General features: G+C 43.9%; 1 protein-coding gene across 1 annotated transcript in view; it reads left to right on the top strand.

The window, feature by feature from the left end:
• The window catches only part of LOC308314374 (voltage-dependent calcium channel subunit alpha-2/delta-4-like), a 236686-nt gene that overhangs the window by 188848 nt on the left and 32005 nt on the right, over positions 1 to 15833 (top strand). The gene's annotated exons all lie outside the window — the stretch shown is intronic.

Below are 15833 nucleotides of genomic sequence, written 5' to 3'. Positions count from 1 at the left end.
TGAAAGGGTTCCTCAGGAAACCCTCCTGAGGAAATATTTGGAAATAATCCTATAGCTTTTATTTAGTTTAAAAGAAATAAAAAAATACTGTATATAAATAAATAAAAAAGTGTCAGAAAGTACAAGGCATGGTCGAGAGAGGGTGGCTTTTGTTTTACCCAGTGCAGTATAGAGATTCTATATCTGTGTCATGTTCATGGAAATATTTTGACAGAAAAGTACATCGTTTGCCGTATTGATGCAGCTGACAGATGTGGGATAATAAGGACTTAATTGTGTTATTGGCTGTCCGTGTGATTCTTTATCGATAAATCTAACACAGTTCAGTTATCGATCAAAGCATTATTATTGGTATAATTTTGTTTTTAACCATACTATTTTTTTTAATCGATAGAAAAACTGTGTAGATTTACTCATGAAGAATAACATACATGCAGCTTAAACATGTAAAACATGCATAAAGGTTTTTTGATATCTATTTTTTTAACCCATTAAAACCGGGGAAAGCAGCATTTTTAAAGCATTGAATAACTTTAAATGATATCATAATTAATATCTCTCATCTTTCTCTTCAGATCCTCTATAAATCAGTGGTTTCTCAAGGGGGTTCCAGGTGGTCCCCCAGCTAAATGATGGAGAGTTGATAACCAAATGGACCCTTATTAGACCCTATATAACTCTTGAGAGTGTAATTTTACATTTAGAGATACATTTTGCTCTCAAGAGTTACATTATAATTAAAGGGTTAGCGTATACATAATACACTAACCCTAACCCTAATTTACAAGAAGTCTATATCACAGTCGGGTTGTGGGGGCAACAGCTCCAACCAGAGAGCTCCAGACTATAGTTCCCTCTCCAGAGCAACATTTGTATAACTTCCTCCTGGGGGGGATGATCCCGAGGTGTTCCAGGGCCAGTTTGGAGATATTATCCCTCCATTTGATCCTTGGTCGGCCCCCCAGGGGGTCTCCTCCCTGCAGCGGGACGTGCATCGAGGACCTTCCTATAAGGGAGACGCTCAAGAGGCATCCTAGCCAGATGCCCCGAACCACCTAAGCTTTCCAAGTGAAGAAGCAGCGGCTATACAAGTCTTTCTCTTGGGTGACTGAACTTCTCACCCTATCTCTCTAAGGGAATCTTATAGGGCGACGATCTATGCCAGCCATTCGTCGCGAAAACTCATTTTGGAAGCTTGTATCCGCAACCTTATTGACCCACACTTCATGACCATATAGGTGAGAGTATAGGAACGAAGATGGCTCGGTATAGACAGCGAGCTTTGCCTTCTGGCTCAACTGTCTTTTTGTCACAACAGTGAGCGGTAACAGCAACTGCAATATCTTCCCCGCTGCTCCGATTCTTATAGCTGACTGATCTCCTTCTCCGTCCTCGTGAACAAGACCTCCGAGATACTTAAACTCCTTCACCTGGGGAAGTTTTGGGTCTGGAGAGGCTATAAATCTCATCAAATAGCCGACTAAATAATTGACCTTGATACGAAAAGGGGTTTGAAAAAACCACTGCCCTAAATCGCAGAATACTTAAAGAGTTTTCATTCCGGAGGTCCGTTCGGAATTCTTTCAGCTGCAGTGCTGTTGTTGCTGCTGCACGTTTTCCAGCATTTACTGTAACCGCCCTGCTGCCTAATGGCCAATGACAACTTCTCCCCGTGGCTGCACTTAGACACCATGTTTTTGTCTCGTTGGAATACGGCACAGCGACAAGAAGCCCATGCTGTTGCTGCTGCTCTTACATTGCAGCGTCCTTAATTTGGGAACAAAACATTCGGCTAAAATAGCGTGGTCTACAACAAGCACGACTCATGTTTTGCGAGCTTGTAGATCGGCCAAAGACGAAGGGGGACAAAAAGAAGCAAGCCTTGTATATAGACCTCTGGGGGGGGGTCTCCTGACAATTAAGTAGTATTATTATGCGTTTTAAGTGGTCGTGTTTGTTTTGTTTGTGTTCACATGAGGCAAACTATAGTCACTGCATCATGCATTGTGTGCAGTGCGGTGTGTAGCGACGGGTGAACTAGAATGCAATCATACGTACGATACAAGACATGACGGCCTACATACTGTAGTGTATACACACATTTAGGAGAGATGGAAGCACGCACACACGCGCACACACACACACACACACACACACACACACACACATACATACACACATGCACACGCGCACAAACAGTAACTAAATATGCACAGTGCACAAACTTGGACATAATATGCACGAGCTCATAAATACATGCACTCTCTTTCTCTCGTTGACACATACACACACACACACACACACACACACACACACACACACACACACACACACACACTGTGTGACAATGCATACTGTATTCATGTCCACATAAAGGAGAGCACATAAGGACACAGATATTAAAGGTATACAGCTAAAGGTTATCATTCACAAAATCGCGACATATACTGTAATATGTCTTCATGACACAATAAGCACGTCTCTTTATAGTGGGTATATATATAAAGTAACAGCGTCTCCACCATATGTGGCGGCCGGGCTGGCTATACCAATTATGGGAGAGACAGTACAGTATAATTTATACTTTGGCCAGCCCTTTATAGCCTCCTCCTCGTCCTCCCAAGTTGTACTGTGTATTTGTGCTTGTCCTATAAGGGCTGCCAAATATGAAAACAAATAGTCTGCACCTATTAGCCCCGCAGCTCTGAGATGGTATGCGCACGCACGCATGCACACAACCACACACACACACAGTCACACACACACACACACACACACACACACAGCACACCGCACTCACCATCTGCTGTGCCGTCCGTCCGGCACTTGGAAATAACCGTGCGTCCACTCCGAGCGGGCTTCTGTCACTCTCCTCCTTCCACCGCCAGTGTGGAAACAACAAAGCCAGTCTCCTTCATCTAGGCGCCTTATTATAGCACCGCAGCGATATAGTATTGTTTAAAAAGAAAGAAAAAAAAAACGAAACATGCAGTGTAGTTCTCTCTCTCTCTCTCTCTCTCTCTCTCTCTGTGTCTGTCTGTCCTCTCAGCTGAGTTCACTCTTCAGACGTGTATATAGTATACGGTTGTGGTTTGAGGAGTGTGCGGTCGGTCGTTTGCCCCCAGGTGCGGGTTTCCAGGAGGGACGTGTCGTGCACGCGCTCATTGACTCGATGGTCATCTCATCCTCCACCACCACCACGTGCACACTTATCTCTCTCTCTCTCTCTCTCTCTCTCTCTCTCTCTCTCCTCCTCCTGGTTCCTCCTCTCTGTTATCTCTCTCCTCCTCCTCTCTTGTTATAGCGTCCGCACTGCCGAGCCCCCCCAGTGCGCCCGTTGCAGGCTGTCTGGAGGGTGGTATAGGCTGGCTACTGTATAGTTTTCCTGAGAGTGAGAGGGTGCTGCACACACACAGAGAGAGAGAGAGGGAGAGAGAGAGAGAAAGAGAGAGAGAGAGAGAGAGAAAGAGAGAGAGAGAGTGTGTTAGCACGTTGTACATACTTGTGTGGTCCTGTGTTGGAGAGCTGTGTTTTGTCTAATAGAGGTTTGCGTGCATGCGTGTGCGCGCGTGTGTGTGTGTGTGTGTGTGTGTGTGTGTGTGTGCGCACGTGTGTGTGTGTGTGTGTGTGTGTGTGTGTGTGTGTGTGTGTGTGTGTGTGTGTGTGTGTGTGTGTGTGTGTGTGTGTGTGTGTGTGTGTGTGTGTGTGTGTGTGTGTGTGTGTGTGTGTGTGTGTGTGTGTGTGTGTGTGTACACTACAGCATGTATGTATGTACTGTAGGCGTGGCTGAGGCTGAGTGCTATACAGTCTATCCTTGTTGCTTGTTGTGCGTGTGCATTAACCTCCACTTTGACAAAAATAGTAACGTTGGAGAGTCTGGTGCAGCTGTGTGGCGTAAGCTCTTACTGAATGAGACCGGGGGGGGAGGAGGGGGGAAATAGTGTGTGTGTGTGTGTGTGTGTGTGTGTGTGTGTGTGTGTGTGAATGAGAGAACGCAGGGAGCAGAGAGTAGAACAAACAAGGGGAGAGATAGAAAGCATTCGTGTGACATGGTGAGAGAGCAGAGCAATAGAGGGGGGGGGGACAGAGTGAAGGGGAGGGGGCAGAGTGAGGGGGGGGGGGCAGAGTGAGGGGGGGGCAGAGTGAGGGGGGGGGGACAGAGTGAGGGGGGGGGGCAGAGTGAGGGGGGGGGGGCGTAGCACTATTTGTATTTCAGACAGAGAATATAAGGGGAAATAGTGGAGGGAGGGAGGGAGGGGGGTGGGTCAGCGTGTCCTATACAGATGGACGTGATGTCGCAAAGACGACGGGATGCATGGTGAGATGTGACTATTTCTTGCCCCGAATGCAAAAATGTGAAGGTCATTGAAAAGAGAGAGAGAGAAAGGGGGGCATTCATGTATAGTTCATTTGCATTTGTCTTAATGCATGTGTATTTTATGAGCAAGGCAACTAACTATACTGTGTGTGCATTGTTTGCATAGTATGCACATGAATTATTACGAGCGTGCTACTTTGTGTGTGTGTGTGTGTGTGTGTGTGTGTGTGTGTGTGTGTGTTCAAATTCAACTTTTGCATCTGCAGAAGAAAGTATCTATAGACTGCCGTGAATCCCATCACGTCACGCAGGGATCTGCTATACAGCGGCTCCTGAGTGAGCAGTTTGATAGCGCCGCGTTGCGATTAGCACCGTCACACCGTAACGACGTTATAGTCGACGACTAAAATGTCACACTAATAATGAAGCAATATTATACACGAGAAAGGGGGTGCTTTAACATCATTAACCCATTCTGAACGGGAACCCATTTTGGGGTTCACATCATGTTATGCTTTAGCTATTGAAAAACAGCAGATCTACAAGCTCGTAGCGCGCCACCGAGTGGCGCGCTACGAGCTTGTAGGTCTGCTATTTTTCGAAAAAATCGAAGAACGACTGACATTTTTTAGAATCTGATCTCGGGTCAGAATGGGGTTCATCAGACCTAGTGTGTGTCCAGTGGAAACCTCGTATGAATCTGATCTCAGGTCAGAATGGGTTAATGCACGCCTAGCGACGCTGCAGGGACGAGTCCCGCGGGGCGAGTTTCCGAACGCAACGCAGAAGATCTGCTTGTAACACCGTTTGAAGATGTATGATATCTGTATCTGTTCAACGTGGGAAACCATTATGCCAAAGATATAACTGCGATTATATCAAATAATTATGATTAACTCGTACTGGAAATTAAGGCACAATTTGGGGGAAATTGCGAGTGTGGTTGCACCGACAATTTCAAGATGCATTTGTGTGTACTTTTATTATGTACAGTATAGTTGTGTTCCTATAGTGTTTCCTATATCTGCTCCATTTGTTGCTATACCTGTTTTGTCTCACCAGTCTGTAATTGCATTTGTATAGTTCACCTATACATTCAGTACATCTTGTAGAGAGAACATCAACGTGACTCAGAACAGCAAAAAAAAAAGCCTGGTCCACAATCCAGAAATTAACCCATTTAGACAGTTTTCTGAAAAACTGTTTCTATGTCAGCGGTGCTCAACCTTTTTCCATGTCAAGGACCCCCAGAATTATCTGTATTTGGTCGCCGACCCCCCATCTGAAAATATGTTGTTTTCCGGGTAACCCCCCCCCCCCCATGCAGAAGCAAAGCATACCTTCCCAGAAGTGGAGTCAACCCTGGAACAAGGACTGATACAGAGGAAAACCAATAAAATGAAAAAAAAGAAATGAAGGAAAACCACCTGCATACAAACCCCGGGAAGACCCAAATCTGCAGCTCCCCCCCCCCCCCCCCCCCCCCCCCAAACAAGGAGGCTAAACAGGAACTCAATGTAATCTGGGACGGAAAACAATAAGGCTTGAGAACCACCAGCACCTGCAGTCTATACCTGGGAGTGACCTTAGACCGTATCCTATAGGCTACAAAGAGCACATCCAGAAAACCAGGAACAACCAGGAACCAGGAACAACTCAAAGTGGGGAGCTCACCCAAACACGCTGCATGCGCACAATGGCACTGTGCTTTCCCCCCACCGCCGGCAGGCCTGGAATTTCATCCTTTTAGGGGCAATTAAGGCCACTTGGCACAAGGCCAAGTGCCTGCCAGGGCATGAAGGCCATCAATTAAGACATGAGGAGAACATTGGTTATACCGTAATGACTGGAAAATTGCGCAGATGAAAAAACTGTAAAATTAACTCTGTGGGCCACTGTGGCCGTGGTAGATGGGCATATACTCTTTCGAGGGGATGCACGCGGCCAAAGAGAGGGGCTAACGACGGCCATGGCCGCCGTGGAATTCCTGCCCTCTGGCCCGCCGGCGAATGTGCCTGCCCAGCTGCATGGTATATAAATCAAGCCACGCACGCAAACTAGACCCTATAATAATAATAATAATATCTGGGATTTTTATATAGCGCCTTTCTTAACACTCAAAGACGCTTTACATGTGTTGGGGCCAGGGGGGGGGGGGTGGGGGGGGGGGGGGGGGGGGGGGGGGGGGGGACAGACAAGAAAAAGGAAAACTTTATTAGAAAAAAACAGTTAAAAGAATAAAAACCAATAAAACAGTGCATAATATGACACGTTTTAAAACACATCGGCTTGGGAATGCCGTTGTGAACGGGTGGGTTTTCAGTAAAGATTTGAAGGTAGGAAGTGAAGGTAGGTGTTTGGGGAGAGCGTTCCAGAGGGTATAGGGGAACGAGACCTGGGTGTATCGCCCTCTCTGGCATCGCCCCCCCCACCCTGACATCAGTAGAGCAGTCACCGCCGAAGCAGAGCGCACAAAGCAGGCCCGTGACAACCGGCACTCACTGCATGAACACCCCCCCCCCCTCCCAGAAACGTCTCAGGTCCAGAAGTAATCTACTCCTGCAGATGCCACTGCAGAACTGGAGACCACACCATCTGTTGCCATGGACTACACTACAGAGTGAAGGCCTATTCATAGTCTGGATTTACGGTGGTGAGCTGACCACCGGAGCTGAAATAACGTTGAGCGGTGGTGGTGAGTAAAAACAGAGAGATTAGGGCTGGAGCGGTGGCGGTGTGGTTTGCTCTTCACCGCGGCTCGTGACGTCATTGTTGTAGTTCGGTGGTCACCCTATAACCACCGTGAATCCAGACTATGTATGAGCCTTCACACAACCAGTGGAACAGCTTGGGCAAGCCAAGACAAACCCAATGGACAGAGAGACTCGAGGCATCACCCCACAGTTGAATGTCTTGCGACTGGTCATGACCGACCTTGGGCATATCTGGAAAACGTTGAACCATCTGCGGGTCGGCGAAGGACGCTGCAAAGGAATCCATGAAGAAATGGAAGTTATAACATGCTCTGATGCATGCGTGTGCGCCGGCGAACCACAAACAATGGACCACATCATGAGATGTATTATAGCTCTGCTGCGCAATGTACTGGAGATGATCTGGCCCAACCAAATGCTCGCCTGCGCCCACTGCTGGAAAGACGTGATATAGACTGGAGGATGGCCAGAACACGAAGAAGCTTTGAGTCCAGTATGATGATGATGATGTCCTGACCTATACAAGGTGTCACGCATTGTCACGGTGGACGCCAACAAGTCTATTATGGAATCAATTAAAAAACAAAGTCAGGCAATTATTATAGTCAATATAATTGCGATTAGATGATTATGCATTGTGTGACAGGCCTAATAGTTCGGATGGAGCACATTTTGCTGTGTCACTGCAGGTGCTCCAGCATCAGAGAGAGGAACAGGTATATACAATCTGATAGTGGCTGGTTGGTTAGCTCCACTTTCTGTCGATAAATACTGTAGAGCCACCCAAAAACTCCCGAAGTGGCTGAAGAGGAAACCCTGGCGTAGATTAAAAAAAGAAAAAAAGGATATCAAATGATATGCGGCAGTAGATATGGATATAGGTAGATATTTTGATAGTGTGACACCTGTCATTTATCTAAAGGTTCACACACGCTACGATACACTCATCTTCATTAATATTTAACCATATTTAACCAAATTGCACGTGTTAAATGTGATATTTCACTTTAAACATGTTTGGGGTAATGTTAACGTCCACTCAGTCTTTTGGGTTTCACCCCAGACTAAGTATTTCGATATTTGATACTGTATTAACTGTATCTATTTAAAAACTAAAATCTCTAAATAGCACTTTATGTAGACATAGCACTCTATAGTGTATACACATAGTTTCCTTCCTTACGTAGGATTCACGATGATGTTTTTATGTTTTGATGTATTACCATGTTTTTGGTTCTTATTGTAAATCGCTCTGGATTAAGAGCGTCTGCTAAATGCCTAAATTGTAAATGAAAACACCTGTGCTTGGTTTTGGTGACTGATATTGTTCTGGTGACCGATATTGTCCTTCTTATTGTCCATTCTCCTGTTTTCTCAATTACTGTATTGAGTTTATTTTTATACATACTTTTTGGGGAAAATAAATGAATGAATTAACTGAAAAAGGTTATTGAAAAAGAACGGCTCCATCACGTATTAGAATGACAATATCAGTCACCACAACCAAGGACGGGTGTTTTTTAGATGGATCTATTAAAATTAAAATGAAAATCAATCAAATGTCTAAATATTATACTGAATCAAGCAACGTAAAGACTGTCTGGGGTGAAACACAAAAGTCTGAGTAGATGTTAAAATGACCCCAAACATATATGCTTGAAAGTGAATTATCCCTTTAACAAAAGACTCCCAATAGGTTCAGAGAGTAAAGACTTGGCATGCTGCCGGTGCCATGTTTTTGTAAGGCCTGTTAACCAAACACTGTAGAAATGGCTTCAGTAGACCATGTTTGAACACATAATGAAGGCATTTTCAGGATCCTCTCTGCCGTTAAGCTGCCTCGGTGAAGGAAGGTTTTTATTACTGGAGTGACAAGACAATGCCAGATAATAATTTTATGAGTTAGTCTGCAGCTGTCGGCAAAGAATATAGGACCCTCTGGGTCACACGCAGAGAGTGTGTGTGTGTGTGTGTGTGTGTGTGTGTGTGTGTGTGTGTGTGTGTGTGTGTGTGTGTGTGTGTGTGTGTGTGTGTTTGTGTGCGCGTGCGCGTGTGTGCGTGCGTGCGTGCGCTAGCTAAGCATCATCATCACCTTGAGGTCACAGACTTGTATCATTGTATTCTTGCATGGCCATGAAGTGAATGCTGAATCTTTTTGACCATTGAGCTAATATAGCCGGTCTGCTTGCACAAGAACTCGCCAGTTCACCAACTCGCCTCAGCGAAAAGTCTTCATCAATGTCTTCGTCGTTATGCCAACACGCTGTCTTCATCAGTGTAGTATGTCAAACTCACAGATGGTATAGTTCATTTCCAAAGTGATCAAATTATTCTGTGCGATTTAAATGGTCAGCTATTCAATGTTAAAAGGTTAGTATGTCAATACCAATGATAGTATAGGCCTACCAATTCAGGATATTGTTTACCAATGAATTACATAATTGTTTCGGTACTTTGGTGTTTAAACTTTAGCATTCCCACTGTAAACTCTAAACAACTATCCTCTCTCTCTCTCTCTCTCTCTCTCTCTCTCTCTCTCAATTCAATGCAATTTAAAGTCAGCAAACTGGCGAGTTCTCCGGTATTTAATCTTGACCATCAGGGTCAGAATTCACGTCGGATCCTTTGACACAATCTAAATGTCTCAGTATAGAAGAGCAGGGAGACACAGTACAACGGGAACTGCCCATAGATCCGAAGTCCCGTTAGTCCGAACATGCACTGCTCCCGTGCTTGCGGTTAGGTTTAGGTTTGCTCCCGTGCTTGCGGTTAGGTTTAGGTAGGGTTAGAGATAGGGATAGTAATGACCAATGGGAGGTCGGACAAACGGGAGGTCGGACCAATGGCATGTTACCAATACAACCACCCCAACGTTATATTGTATAACGTATTACTCATACAGACTGGACAGAAAATAAATTGTATTAATTAAAATATAAAATTGCATAGTGAGGCCTTTACATCCTTTTTACAGAGAGGATTGAATCGGTGAACTGAAGTGCAGCAGTTAACCCATTCTGACCTGAGATCAGATTCATACGAGGTTTCCACTGGACACACACTGGTCTGATTAACCCATTCTGACCTGAGATCAGATTCTAAAAAATGTCAGTCGTTCTTCGATTTTTCAAAAATAGCAGACCTACAAGCTCGTAGCGCGCCACTCGGTGGCGCGCTACGAGCTTGTAGATCTGCTATTTTTCAATAGCTAAAGCACAACATGATGCTAACACCAAAATGGGTTCCCGTTCAGAATGGGTTAAGCTCTGGACAATGTTCTCTGTGTAATACAGCAGAACATCCATTGTCCCACGCATCAAAAGTTCCTTAAATTTGCACATGAAAATGTCCAAAAGTGCAGCAGTGGAAGTGCAACAACATCACATAGGAAGCTCCTTCTGGGGAGAGAACCTCACCATTTTAGAGACATGGCAAGGCGGTCCAGTTTGAGAATTAACCTGCTGACCTAAACATACTGATTGGAAAATAATTGTCCGTCCATCAGCTTACCCAGTGGGAGGAGCTGTCCGTGGTGCTGATGTCTCTCACCGGGCAAGGAACTATCCATGGTGCTGAACAAAATAGAGAGATGGAAGCGCTGCAGGGTTCAGTTAGTGTCTCCTATAGATGGGTGCTCTTTGGTGATACAGGTGGAACCATATAGACAAAAGGTACCTTTCCTCCAAGTTGTACTGCTTGTCAAAGGTGTAAAGTTGCAGACTTGAAACGAAAAAAGGGGAATCTAAGTCTTCGGTGAAAAATTCAAATAATGTATTGATGAGCAAGGCAAATAAATAACAGGACCTACGCGTTTCGAGCAGACGGTCTTCGTCAGGGTCTATCTCTCTGTCTATCCATGGTGCTATGTATGCTTCCATGAGTATTATTGAGTCAGCTGTGTTACTGTGCAGTGTGCGCGTGACATTGCATCACCAGGTGCAAAGTGATTTTTTTGTATTACTTCTGTTTTGCATGTGTCTATGGAGTTAACATTACTCTTTTCTTTTTTTAATACTGTTTTTATTAGGCATTTTTTGTATTACAGTTTCAGGATATTATCGACAATGATAAGTAATTCAGTAAAATAAAAATAAAAATAAAATAACAGGCAATGTAAATGTTCCACATACAATACATAATAGAAATGACATAAAGTGTGATAAACATGAAAAACCTAAAAACAGTTAAACAATGACAAGTGTGAACAGACAAACAAAACAGACAACAGGACAGACACTCTCGCTCTCAAACTTCCAACATGAGTTAACATTAGCCTACTCTTAATAGACCCCCAGGTGTGGTTATAATATTCAAACATCATGAAACATGTCTCCCCTGTGTATTTTTTATTTCTTCCTGAAAGCTGAAAGCCTTTGCGTCAAAAGGCCCAATCGAAATAACAGCATTTTAGTGACATCATAAACGTAACCCCTCCCCCATTACCATACAACAGCTGTGGGCGAGGCTTAAGTTCAGGTGGGTGGCGCTAAGGTGAAAACCAGGTATACTTAATGAACTTTTTTTTGAAAGAAATCTTCCTCCTAGTATAATCATAATACCTGATGATCATGTTTTGATGTTTTAATAATACTTTTCTCAGATAAATGTCTGTGTACATAATTATGTGCAAACACGTGTGCACATGATGTGATATCCACTCAGTGAGTGGATATCTCTCTTCCTTCTCGCCTCCGAATTTACAGTATATTTCAAAGCATTGTATGCTGTCATGTCAATCAGATGTGTGGAGAGACTGAGAGTGCATGTCGGACGAGGAGAGGGAACGCAAAGGGCAAAAGAGAGTGACGCGAGCCGCGGGTGGTTGGGATTCAAACGCGGGTCGTCACAGACGCTCACTTAGAGCATGTGGTGTGTTCAGCGTATAAGTGGCTGAGTCGACGGGCCCGCTGCCCCCATCCGTCAGCCTTTTTTACAGCCTCCCCTGCTGTGACTTGAGCAAACAATTCCCGAGATGGTTGCCCGATTCAGTCTTGCTTCACACCTGGAGACCCTGTTTGATGGGGGCTTGTCACTGGAGGAGGTATACTCTCTAGCAGATGTTTGTCTCGTGAGTCATGTTTAACGAGGCGGTGATAGAGGCACTGGCAGAGAGAGGATAGGCATGTGACGTCAAACTAAAGAGCAGTGATTCATACCTGCAAAAGGGGAGAAAAGATGCAGCTGTACGCGCACTCGAATGTCCTTCAACTGAGGCACACGTGGAGTATACTCTTGTGACATTCTGAGGCTCGTGTGGAGTTAATGCATATACAGTCCAGGCAATATAATATACTCCATGCGTTCATATATCATTGCTGTCGCATGCGGAAACCTATCGATCTCCATATCTCAACTTTTCATGTCAGCCCAATCTGCGAATAATATGTGTACCATTTTGAAACTGAAAGTGGTTTGCGTCTGCTTGCAGGTTTTATGAATATTGATGGCGACGATGTGATACTTTCCTCTTGAGATAGACGGTATATATAGGAAAGCTGAGCAGGAGACGGTGAGCGGATGGGCACAGCATAGAGAGACAGTGTCCATGCCGGGCTACCTCTGGGTACCGAAGCAGTGTTGTTTTTGGCAGCAAATTTCTATTTTAGTTTTAGTCGTAATCTTTTGAAACGTTTTAATTTGGTTTTATAGTCACGTGATTTTAGTCACCCGGAATGTTTTAGTGTTAGTCTAGTTTTAGTCGACTACATATCATAAGATTTTAGTCGACTAAAATCTACAGGTGATTTAGTCGACTGAAATGTATTTTGGCGGGCCATTGGTGCCGTCGTAATGGCTGATTTTACACTTTTTACACTATTTTTAGCATGCAACTAATTGTAAAATTATACTGGATCTCTTGTCCACTAGTCCCTTCCTAACACTTTAGTCTAGTTTTTATTTGTTGACGAAATTGTCAATACATAGTCATAGTTTAGTCTTACTTTTCATTCAGTTTCCATTTAGTTTTCGTCAGAGACAAAAGGTAGTCGACGAACATTTTTCGTCATAGTTTCAGTCGACGAAAACAACACTGTACCGAAGTGAGAGCGTCTGAACCACTACATCCCTTGGCTTAGGGGAAGAGATGATGGGTCATTATTTTGACATGTTTCTTCTACCAGTATTTGTAGAAGAATTTGTTTTTTGCATATCAATGGCAAAAGTATTTGAGACATTTAAATTATGTTTAGGTCTCGTGACATCACTATGACATCATCAGCGATGTTGGTAAATCAGGGATCATATATCATAATAAATGCTATACCTGCTGTCGCAATTAAGCCCGCATATATGGAGATCGCTGATGTCAACGATATTAGTATATGGCTATATGTCAGAGAACCTGTTCTGACATTCCATATGTTGATCCTTCCCCATCCATCCTTCCTCTTCGATGTCTCCCTTTTGACTGATACCTGTCAATTTAAACTCTGGACGGGCCCGCCCCAAAGTTATTTGTGCATAAAACTAGAGTTTATTAGAGAATAACACGTATACAGTAGGGCCTTATTATTCTATATACAGGGGTGTATATTCTTTTGACCCTTTTGCCATATGTATAATACTCTATTGACCCTTTGACCAAGTGTAATCACGTTGACCCCTGTGTGTTATTGCACTTTGTGTGACACGTTGTAAGTAAGTAAGTAAATTTTATTTATAGAGCACTTTTCAAAACAAAGTTACAAAGTGCTGTACAGTAAAAACAACAATATAAACAATCAAGTTAAAACAAGTTGTCTCACTCTGTACTGTCAATATATTTTGTTCCAGTGTGATAATAGCACCACACCAATGTTCTTCCCAGAGGAGAGCTGATATTATATGGTCTGGCGGTTTGTTATTATGTTCCTGTATTTCTGTATATTGCTCTGAAGTGTGTGACTATAATGTGAAATCATCCGTTCCGTATAATGCAGCCAGGTCACTCCGAACTCTTCTGGGCCAGAACTCGAATGTTCTGGGACGATCGGTGCAGCGCGGTGGAGAATGACTTATGGGTGTTGTTGAGGGAAGATTGGAGCGGTCTGTGGAATACTTGTGGAGACGTGGGCTGAACTCTTATGAAATCGTCTCTCTCTATAAAATCAGGATACGATCTGTGTGGAGTCAGCTAATATGCCAGACTAAAACCCCAACCTGTACGGTTCATCGGCTGCTTGCACAGCTATCCTTTTTCTTTCTTCTTTTTCTTATCTTTTGTACCTTTTAATATTATCTTTAATAAACCTTTTAATTAGACCTCAATTGTTTTTGCCTCTCTATCTATTGGTAAATATATAATATATAATTAAGGCCGGGCCCTACCTGGGCCCTCATCAAACCCTGTACACTCAAGATACTGCCACCGCTGCCACCCTTAGATCTCCATATATGGAGCTGACCTGTTCTGACATTCCATATTTTGATCTGACCTCATCACACACTGTACACTCAAGACACGCTCCTCTCGCCCTATAGTTTACTATGCAATAACCCAGCATTGCACAGGTTATTGTGCTTGGAGGCCAGTCTATGATGTCAGACATTGTGACATCAGGCATGTCCTGACAAACGCAAACAAACAAGGCTTTTCGTGCAATGCACTTTGAAAGTTCTTGTTGTTGAAATATATTAAGAGCATTAAGTGCAAAAGGAACATTATAAAAGCACTTTTGACTGAAATGGAGTTGGGAACGTATAAAATAAGTGGCAGCGGTTATCAACTTCGATTTTTAAATGAATCTACGGTTTTTCTTGGGAGTTTAAGTGGATGCAAGTGGAGAAGGTCAAAGTAGGAGGAACCATTGATTCCTGCCACATTTAGAAACACTCAACTGTGCGTCCTCCTTTGCAGCACTTCACCCGCAGTACCCCCATGTGGGAAAACCTCAAAGCCTCTTTCTGACCAGCAGGCCTTGTGAGGGAGGGAGGGAGCGTCTTCTCTTCACAGACGTTTTTGGGGGCATTTTGTGTGAAGTATAACAATTTCACTGGAAGAAGCCCTCTGTGGCACTCGCGACTATAACCCTCAATTTTGTTACTACATTAGGGGAACAAAAGCTACCTCAGAAATATGACACAAGGCGGTGTGCGCTGGCGTTATTATTGGCGCGACAGTGATGCGGTCAGGAACGATCCGAGTTCCGCGAGCATCTCTGTCGATGAAACCACGCACCCTTGAGATTATACAACAGCATAGGTTACCATGAAAATAAAAACTATTATAGAAATGTGGGTCATTTCTGTTATGCTGAAAATGCATGGGGTCTGAATCCCTAGTTTACAGACCCAACATTGAGATGGCTGTGCGCTATATAGACAACCTTTCCCAAACTGAAGCTACTATGACTGCAAACCTCCCATGCAAACTGTTAGCCTATATAAGCCACGTCTCATTTTTATATTTTGATTAGGTGTGCTGTTATACGCTCGTTTGAGCACGGGTATAGAGAGCCTATTTGAACCAATCAGATTGCTTAGTCGTGGGAACTACAGTACCTGTTGCATGCTATATATGTTTACACTGTCTCTGGGCTTTCAGTAGTGTTTATGTATAGCCTTCATTCTGCATATCAATGGCAGACCGAGAGCAGAGAGCCTCCCGAACAGCATGGAGAGCAAACTATAAACGCCTGATTGATTTCCTGTCCCCATTCCTTCTCCCAGGCCAACACCCTGTAGAGTTACACTGAACCTGAGCCACTTTCACTCTGGTGTCCCTACTTAGAAACACTCAAAGATAGTGGCCATCACAAGGCATCAGGATGCTGGGCTTCTTAAGTGGGAAACAACGACATACCAGCATATAAGTAACGTAT

The sequence above is a fragment of the Protomyctophum bolini genome, assembly GCF_963924005.1.
Source record: "Protomyctophum bolini genome assembly, chromosome: 4".
NCBI lineage: Eukaryota > Metazoa > Chordata > Actinopteri > Myctophiformes > Myctophidae > Protomyctophum > Protomyctophum bolini.
This window is presented reverse-complemented; position numbering and strand designations above follow the sequence as displayed.